General features: G+C 43.5%; 1 protein-coding gene and 1 long non-coding RNA gene across 9 annotated transcripts in view; one reads left to right on the forward strand and one right to left on the reverse strand.

The window, feature by feature from the left end:
* The window catches only part of LOC147211552 (muscleblind-like protein 2a), a 45,081-nt gene extending 38,315 nt beyond the window's left edge, over nt 1-6,766 (reverse strand). For 3 of the 7 annotated variants that reach the window (XM_086128472.1, XM_086128497.1, XM_086128479.1), the window contains exon 1: nt 5,780-6,766. The gene's annotated coding sequence lies outside the window, so the exon portion shown is untranslated. The remainder of the gene's footprint in view (nt 1-5,779) is intronic. The other 4 variants (XM_086128515.1, XM_086128505.1, XM_086128465.1 and 1 more) reach the window with 3 other exon arrangements.
* Nucleotides 6,767-6,989: 223 nt separating this feature from the next.
* LOC147211553 (uncharacterized) lies at nt 6,990-8,475 on the forward strand. Of its 2 annotated transcripts, none has more exons than XR_015102777.1 (3): nt 6,990-7,174; nt 7,743-8,033; nt 8,346-8,475. It is a non-coding gene; the product is annotated as an uncharacterized LOC147211553 (long non-coding RNA). The 2 variants fall into 2 exon arrangements; XR_015102775.1 differs by having other exon boundaries at nt 8,257-8,458.
* Nucleotides 8,476-8,844: the final 369 nt, after the last annotated feature.

The following is an 8,844-nucleotide window of genomic DNA, read 5'->3' on the forward strand; positions in this document are numbered from 1 at the left end:
AAAGTCATATGTGTGACCTCTGAATACCTCATACAGTATGAAACCTATTAGGCTAGTAGATGGGCACTCTATGACAGTGTGCTGCAATCTATCTAAGATACCTTTGCTCACTGTAAACTCTGTGACTAAGTTACTATGGCAGCGGTCCTGTGTGGACGGCAGAAAACAAACCTCAATTCCAGTGAAGTTGGGATGTTGTTTAAAATGAAAATGCAAAGAGAATACAATGATTTGCGGGCGCCGTGGATCAGTGGTAGGGTGGTCGGTCGATTCCCAAACGTGAGGTTAGGGATTTGATCCCCGGACAATATGACCAAGTGTCCTTGAGCAAGATACTGAACCCCCAGTTTCTACTGATGTGTGTCATCAGTAGGTGAATGAGTAAACAGTATGAAGTACCTAAGGAATTGCAAATCCTTTTCAACTTTGATTCAACTGAAAACAAAGTCCATTAAAGAAAAGATATTTAATGTTCAAACCGACAACTTTGTTTTTTGCAAAAAATAAATAAATAAATACCGGGACAGGGGCATATTTTACTTTTAAAAACATTTCAACAAACACTAGAGAACTGAAGACACTGATTGTTGAAGCTTTGAAGGGGGAATTCCTTCCCATTCTTGCTTGATGTACAGCTTCAGCTGTTCAACAGTCTGGGGTCTCCATTGTCATATTCTACACTTCATAAGGCGACACACATATTCAATGGGAGATGGGTCTGGACTGCTGGCAGGACATTCGAGTACCGTCACTCTTGTACTGCAAAGCCACACTGTTGTGTGCAGAATGTGGTTTGGCATTGTCTTGCTGAAATCAGCAGGGGCATCCGTGAAAAAGGCAGCACACGTTTCTCCAAAACCTTAATGAACCTTTCGGGAATAACAGTGCCTTCAAAGTGCAAGTTGCCCTTGCCATGGGCATCAAAGACACTGCCTGTTGAACTTTGCCCTGATAGCACAACAAGCATGATTTCCAAAAACTATTTTAAAATGTGGACTCTTCAGACTATATTTTGGGTATAAATACAGAAGGCAAACATTTCCACTTAAAAATGAACGACCAACAGGTTTTAATATTTATAATAATAATAATAATACATCACATTTGTAAGCGCCTTTCATAACACTCAAGGACACTGTACAACCAAGAGCAATAGTAAAACACAGATAAAATAATAAACAAAGAAAGAAAGATTTAAGGCGGGTAGGCAAGTCTGAATAGGTGGGGTTTGAGCTGAGTTTTGAATATGGAAAGAGAGTCAATATTACGAATGTTGGGAGGAAGTGAGTTCCAGAGTTTGGGGGCAGAGCGACTGAAGGCTCTGCACCCCATTGTACTGAGACGGGCAGAGGGTAGAAAAAGGTGGAGGGAGGATGAGGACCTGAGTGAGCGAGAGGGAATGGAGATTTGAAGAAGATCTGACAGATAGGGGGGCGCAAGGTTATGGATGGCTTTGAATGTATAGAGAAGTAATTTGAAGTTGATTCTAAGTTTGACAGGAAGCCAGTGGAGCTGTCGGAGGATGGGGGTGATATGATGGAAGGAGGGGGTTGTCGTGATGATCCGGGCTGCTGAATTCTGAACAAGTTGAAGTTTATGGAGGAATTTTTGATGGACACCGAAGAGGAGTGAGTTACAGTAGTCAATACGGGAAGTGACGAGACTGTGAACAAGGATAGCAGTGGTGTGAGGAGTGAGTGAGGGACGGAGGCGGTTTATATTGCGAAGGTGGAAATGAGCGGACCGGGTAATGTTATTGATGTGGGAGTGAAAGGATAGTGAACTGTCAATTTAGATAATCACCATTACTTAAATTTAATGTGTGCGTAGTAGCACACTATTTCCCTCTCTAAAAACATTTGTGAGATTTCACACAAATCTCCCTCCATATTTTGATCTTTGCGACGAAGTGACATCACAACTCCAGGAGCGATTTTGCGAAAACAACACACTTTTGAGTTAGCCTGGCTTGTTAAAAAGTGATCAACAGGGACGGTGACTATGTCAGGCTGTCAGCATTAAAGTGTCATTTACGTCTATTAAAACTGCCTTTGATCTGACAGCTCTCGCTGTCTTGCTTGCTGAGTGGCTATCTGGCTAGCCGCTAATGCTGGAGCCGGTGATAAATGCTAGCAAAAGGCGCATCCAATCCAATTTCAGCATAATTAACTCTTTTTTGAGCACCCTATATTAGCGATTGAACATCCTTTCAGGATGACATTGTGATGTTGACATTATTACAGTCGGAGATGAGTCATGTCAGCGATTACGCTGCTGGGAACAACTTCCAAATAAAAGTGAACCTTGGCATTGATGTCCAATATTATTTGGTCAAGGAAGATCTACTTGGAAGTTGGCCGGTGCGTTGCTGTCATGCAAAGCATGAACAATTGTTGCTGTGGTTAGCTTGGCTTCTTCTTTCTGACAGTGTTCACGTAAATAAGCGGGTACTTGAGGCAGAAAAAGTACCTCAAACATTTGTGTGAGTGTGTGTGTATGGGTGGGGGGTTGCAGGAATCCTATTCAAAATTTATTTATTTAAAAATAAATAAATAAATAACATTGATCAGATTGAACATTAATACCTTGTTTTTGTAGGATATTTAGCTGAATATAGGTTGAAAATGATGAGCAAATCATTGTATTCTGTGTTCATTTACATTTTACGCAATGGTAGGACTTCACTGGAATTGGGATTTACATACGTAGGTACTGGAAACAAATTACTGTGACAAAGTTGCTCATAGCCATGCAATCATGTGGCTGCATTTCCACTTACTGCTATTTTTATTGTGGAAAACCACTACTGTGGAGTCATTTGCATGGCCAAGAGGTAAAAAAAGGTCAATGTTTTTCAATGCTGCGACGACTGGACCACATTTTCAAGACGAACTGGTAAAATGTTCCATTTCTGTGTGCAATGGAAAAATGAAGGCGCTTTGACGGCCACGTTTTCTCTTAAAATGACGATATGTTTCTGAAAGCCTAGCCTAACTTTCAAGGTGACGTCAGTGGCTTGTTTGCTTGTAAACTGTTCCTTTACACCTTTCCTCCACGCAGAGAGAAAGAGCGATGGTCCATGTGGCTTTAATACAGTGCTAAATTGCATTTGGCATAAGCCTGGGCTCCTGGAGTTGACTCCCAAGTCCCATAAGTACAAGTGAGTGCGACTTCACAAGGACTAAGCTAACGTTCAGACGCAACGCAAGAAGCATTTTACAGAGTCAGCAGATTGGCATACTGCGCATCATAATAGCCTTAACTCGTGACCCAAATGATATGGGCAGAGCCTCTGTCCTTGTTCGATGAGATGACCTACCACTTTCCATCACGCTTTCATTTTAAAACCCGAAATGGGCTGCATCTGGGGCATGTACCTGTTATTAGGGTGTAGTTACACATACTATTTTCAGGCCTTTGTGGTTGTTGAACATGACAATATTAATTTCAAAGCAACGCTTCCAGTAAAACATGCAGTGCCTTCATCAATTCATTTCAGTTAAGTTTTCAGGACATTATGTCTCCACAGACATTTGGCAGAGACATTTTGTGATATTTAGTGACTTTTCGTAGGCTTCTCATGACTAGTCCAACACACACACACACACACACACACGCACACACACAAAGGGACTAGCTCACAGTAGTGTTTTTTGGACAGTTTGTCCTATTCGTTACTTTGCTGATTCAGTCATTTCGGCTTTGTCAATGCTCTCTGCTTAGGGGACGGACCAGTTGCAAATCGCCACACGAGTCCTTCAATGAATGGTCTATTTTGTAATTTTTTTCATATATTGGACGCACCGCATTATAAGACGCAATCTACAATGCATCCACTAGATGAAGCTGTGCTCAAGGAAATGCCAACAGAACACTACACTACACTACACTACACTACACCCTGATTTATATAGCGATGATAAGATGACAGCAAAATAAATTGAATAAACCAGCGACTCTGTTCACCTAACCAACAGCACGTTATAACATTGACTCGTTAACGTTGAACTCTCTTGCCGCTGCTCTATTTCCGTGTTCAACTGCGAAACCGATCGCCTTAAGTTTGAACTCTGCGTTGTAAGCATGTCTCTAGCAAGGAGCCATTTTGGGGTTGACATATTACCGTAATGGCACATCGGATTTTAAGGTGCACTGTGAGCTTTTAAGAAAATGGAAGGCTTTTAGGTGCGCCTTTTAGTGCGGAAAATACAGTACACACACTAATAAAAACAATACAATAATAATAACCACACATGATCTTCCTCTCTATTCAAAACATACCGTAGTTCTACTTCTCCCTTTCATTTTTTTGCTGCTGTAAATTGGGAATTTCTCCATTGTGAGACAAATAAAGTTTTCTTATCTTAGTTCTCTTCCCCCTTTCCTTAGCTGTTACTACACGAGAGAGATGAAAGAGTCTCTCCTTTGAACATTATGAGGGCAATGGGATCATGGCTAAGTTTCAGACAGAGTAGTTTTACAGTTAAAAATTTCCACATGTGGCATCTCTGAAAGGAGAAGACATGAACCAGACAAGATGAAGATATTTACAATAAAATGTCATGAATTTGGTTTGTGTGTCTAGAATGTTATTGCTCTCGCATTTCTTTAAGCAATTGGGTGATAATACAGTAATCCTTCGTTTGTCGCAGTTAATGGGGACCAAAACCACCCGCGATAAACAAAAATCCGTGGTAGCGACCCCCCCTCCAATATTATGTAGGTACATGTACATAATATTTATAAGGCCAAATTTAATGGTATACATGCATGTAGAAGTAAATTTTGAAGTAATTAACATGAATTAATGCTGTATAATAATAGATTTAAACATACAAACCAAGTTAGGTTAGTTTATGAAAAACAAAATACAATCAACATAAAAAAAATCAAGTCCGCAAACGGTACGCGAGAAGCTGCGAAAGTCAGCAAAACAACAGCGAGTCACATAGAGCAACATATACAGTACTGTACTACATGTAATTTTTTTTTTTTTAAGTCCGCAACAAGTCCGCAAACGGTCCGCGAGGAGCTGCGAAAGTCAGCAAAACAGCAGCGAGTCACATAGAGCAACATATACAGTACTGTACTACATGTATATGACTTTTTTTGCACTGAAGCCGCGATAAACGAACCGCGAAATAGCGAGGGATCACTGTACTGATGGCATGACCGTTTCGGTCATTATAATCGTGATTAAAACGTTCCTATCGTTTCATCGCTCGGTAAGTTTGGCAGACATACGATATCACCCTGGCCTTTTAGCATCCACCAAGATGCCCAGATACTGCGCAGAGTTGACATGTGAATGATGGCCCCTTCTCACTCCAAAGACAAATTACAAAAGACTGTGCACACTAAAAACGGTGAGGAAAATTTTGGCTGGCTTTAAATTACACAATGCTAAATATATTCGAGCTACGACGTACAAGGAAACATTCACAACTATAACTAGCAATGATTTGCCCCCCCCCCCCCTCACACACACACATGAAAAAATATGTAACCCCTGTGGCAAACAAAAAACAACTCCTGACATTTGCACTGTTGGCAGAGTGAATCCACCGCTGTGATAATGCCACGCTCTCGCTCAGGCAGGTGTTGGTTCAGAAAGCCCATTACAACCCCGGGAAACTACAGTAATGGTCCTAACTGGGAGGTTCTCATTTTCAGCCTGACACTCTCACACAGTTAAAACACCGCCTCTCCTCCCACCTGAACTGCCGCGCAGCACACTGCAGCAAACTGCAGCAAACTCTTGAAAAATGCTTTCCCCCACCTCGTTTCAGCAGGTCCCCGAGCTTGGCCCTCTGCTGTCCCCAACACAGGAGGCACCTTGTGTGGCACCGGGCTTCAGCTACAGTGCGGCTGGCTTGTTGGCTGTCTCAGCAACTGGAGTTAATGACCATGTGAACTGTTGTCATTCCTCGCACGCTGCCCAGTGCTGCAGCCAGAGGTCCATGCCGACATGGGTTCCCTTCTCAGTATCTGTCTCACGCTCAGCCACGCAGCAAGCAAGCGAGCGAGCAAGCGAGCAAGGCAGGCAGGCTGGCAAGCGGGCAGGCAGTCGGACATGCAAGCATAAAGCAGAAGAGTGCCGACTTCAACTATTCGGCTGAAACATTTCCAGCTATCCCACCCACCGCCCCTAACACACACACACACACACACACACACACACACACACACACACACACACACACACACACACTTCCTAAAGCCTGCCCCTTCTTGCCCACCAGCATGAGACACAGCACCGCCCTTTGAGAGCTCCAGCCAATGGGAGAAGAGCAGCTATGAATCAATGCCGTCTTTGCCTCTCTATTGGAAGACAGAACGCGAACACTGCGCTTACAGTAACATCCTCTGAATGCTAACTTGTCGAGGTATTTCCCCAATTTCATGCCCCGCCGAACGAGCCTTTATGTCATTCCTATCTGTCCAAGCTATGTCATATTGAACAACTATGTCGAGGAACTCTGCACGCACCTCTCAATGCGCCACCCCTTCAGTTCATAAGGATGATCCTCTCTGTCCTTGTCTGTGTTCTATTGATATGTCACACCATCCCCCCCCAGGAAACAAGAGTGCCGCACCTCCTCCCCTCATCATCCAGACAGATACTCCAATTACTCGCATCTCTCTTCATCTGGACCTCTAAGCAGTCTTTCACATAGAATTTTTAATCGTAAATCCAAGTTTACTGGACTGGATAATCGCGGTCCATTGAATGTTGCTGTCGCTGGCGGCGGGTAGGTCCACCCAGTTCACCCCCCCCCCCCCCCCCTCCATCCACTTGATGACATACCGGTTGGCATCATGTGAGCGGTGAAGCCGGGGCGTCGTAGAACTGCTGAGTCAGAAAACCAGATTCAATCGAACAGCTGTCCCGTCAGTCTGAGTCTCATACAAAGTCTAAAACAAAGGCTGTGAATGACACAGCAGCCTGGGTGTTTCGTTGATATTGGTGTGCTGAAAATGCTTTACAATCCTCTGATGTGCAAACCCAATTAACAGTCTGCCAGGGATGTTTCCACTGGAGAGAGATTCATTCAGTTGTTTACTAGAGTAATGTATCAGGAAGATTGAAAGGACTTATGAAAAGACGCTGCTCATTGCTGTCGGCATTCTGTGGGAAACAGACTGTCACACTCTGCGATGATGTGACACGCGGGTAGGTACGGTTTTACATATGCTTTCACCTTCTTAGACCTCCAGTATTAGTGCTGTCTTACCTTTCAAGATCATAGTACCACAAAGGATCTTTACATTCTCAGAGACCATCGCATCAGTGCTATACCCTCGCTTCTTCCGAGGACCTAATTTACCAAAATCTCGTATCCCACTGAGGACCCAACGTTTGGGTGTATCAGCAAAGGTAGCGAACGCGCGTTCACGTCAGCGTTTGTTCAAGGGTGCGAACGTTCGCCAGACCTTCTCCAGATGTTTGCCAGATGTTCGCCGACAGTTTTAATGGTTCTTCTTGTCGAGGGTTCAAAATTCCCTCGCAACAAGAAAAGTACAGGCGAACGTCTGGAGAACATCTGGAGAATGTTGGGCGAAGGTTTACGACCTTGAACGAACCTTCGCGAGCCTTGCTGAGACCGCAACATTTGCTACCATCACAAACGTTTGACCCTCAGTGGGGTACGGGCCAAAGGTTTGCAAATGCACAACTGGGCGCTAACTTGAATGCACATGTAAACAGATGAGGAAGCTCATCTACTGATGTGTATTCCCAGGTTTGAATTTTGCCAGATGCACCAAAATACTGAGAGAATGTTGGTGCTGCTGGACTGTCTGCGATGGGATGGCTGCAAGAACCGCGTGGACCTTTGCGTGGAGCCGTGTCCATCCCAGAGGAGCTGTGACTAAGAGTCAACACTAAAAAGTAGAGTGAAGCGAGAGTGACGACTCGATGGGACCGGAAAATTTGGGCCAATCTTTTGGTAGCATGTTTTGTTCGCCAACAGACGAACGATGGTTTGTTGAAGGCCTGAGGTCGCTTGTTTACTTTCAAGCGTGGCTTGGTGGTGAGTGACGTCATGTGTGCTGTGATCACATCTATGATGCTAGTGCCTAACACTGGTCAAGGGAGACTCTCTCATCTCTTGGATCTACTAAGAGTTAAAGAGAGGTTGGGTAACAAAAGCTCAAGTGAACTTTGATAATATCAAGAAGATTTTGTCTGATTTAAATTTACACAGTTATTATTATTGTGTGTGTTCATGTTTTGTTCTTATATTTTGTGTACAGGTTGTGTACATGGTAAATGGGCCTTCACTTATTTTATGCTTTTCTACCTTTGGTACTCCAAACCCCTCATTTACCTACTGATGATGCAGCATGAGGAGCAACTGAGGGTTCTTGCTCATGGATACTTCGCCAAGGTCACAATGGTCAGGGATTGAACCATCAATCTCTGGTTTCGTAGACAACCACTGATCTAAACCACGCCCTACATCACATTGTACAGTATGTTGAATGTGTTTATTTGTATTTACTTTTGCCTCATTTTACTCAAATGTCTACAGCGAGAGATTTGTCTCTAAATTATTCACACAAGTACATCTGCAATTTTCACGTGTTTTTCAGATCCCTAAATATACGTGCGATTTTCACCTGTATTTATTTTATGTCGTGAGTTCTTATCATCTGTAAATATTTTATCATGCGTGTGAATTGTCAAATGGGCACTTGTCGATCAGTGGACATTTATTTTTGGACACGAACGCCGTTTCAAAATATTCAGACACACACGGGTCTCAGGTATTGACGGGTGTGGAAAGGCCATCCCTACCCCGTCCACTGGAAGCCAGTGTTGCTGTCTCTGCTGCACGGGAA

The sequence above is a fragment of the Hippocampus guttulatus genome, chromosome 1, assembly GCF_054856545.1.
Source record: "Hippocampus guttulatus isolate MCC_2025c chromosome 1, RoL_Hgut_1.0, whole genome shotgun sequence".
In the NCBI taxonomy this organism is placed as follows: domain Eukaryota; kingdom Metazoa; phylum Chordata; class Actinopteri; order Syngnathiformes; family Syngnathidae; genus Hippocampus; species Hippocampus guttulatus.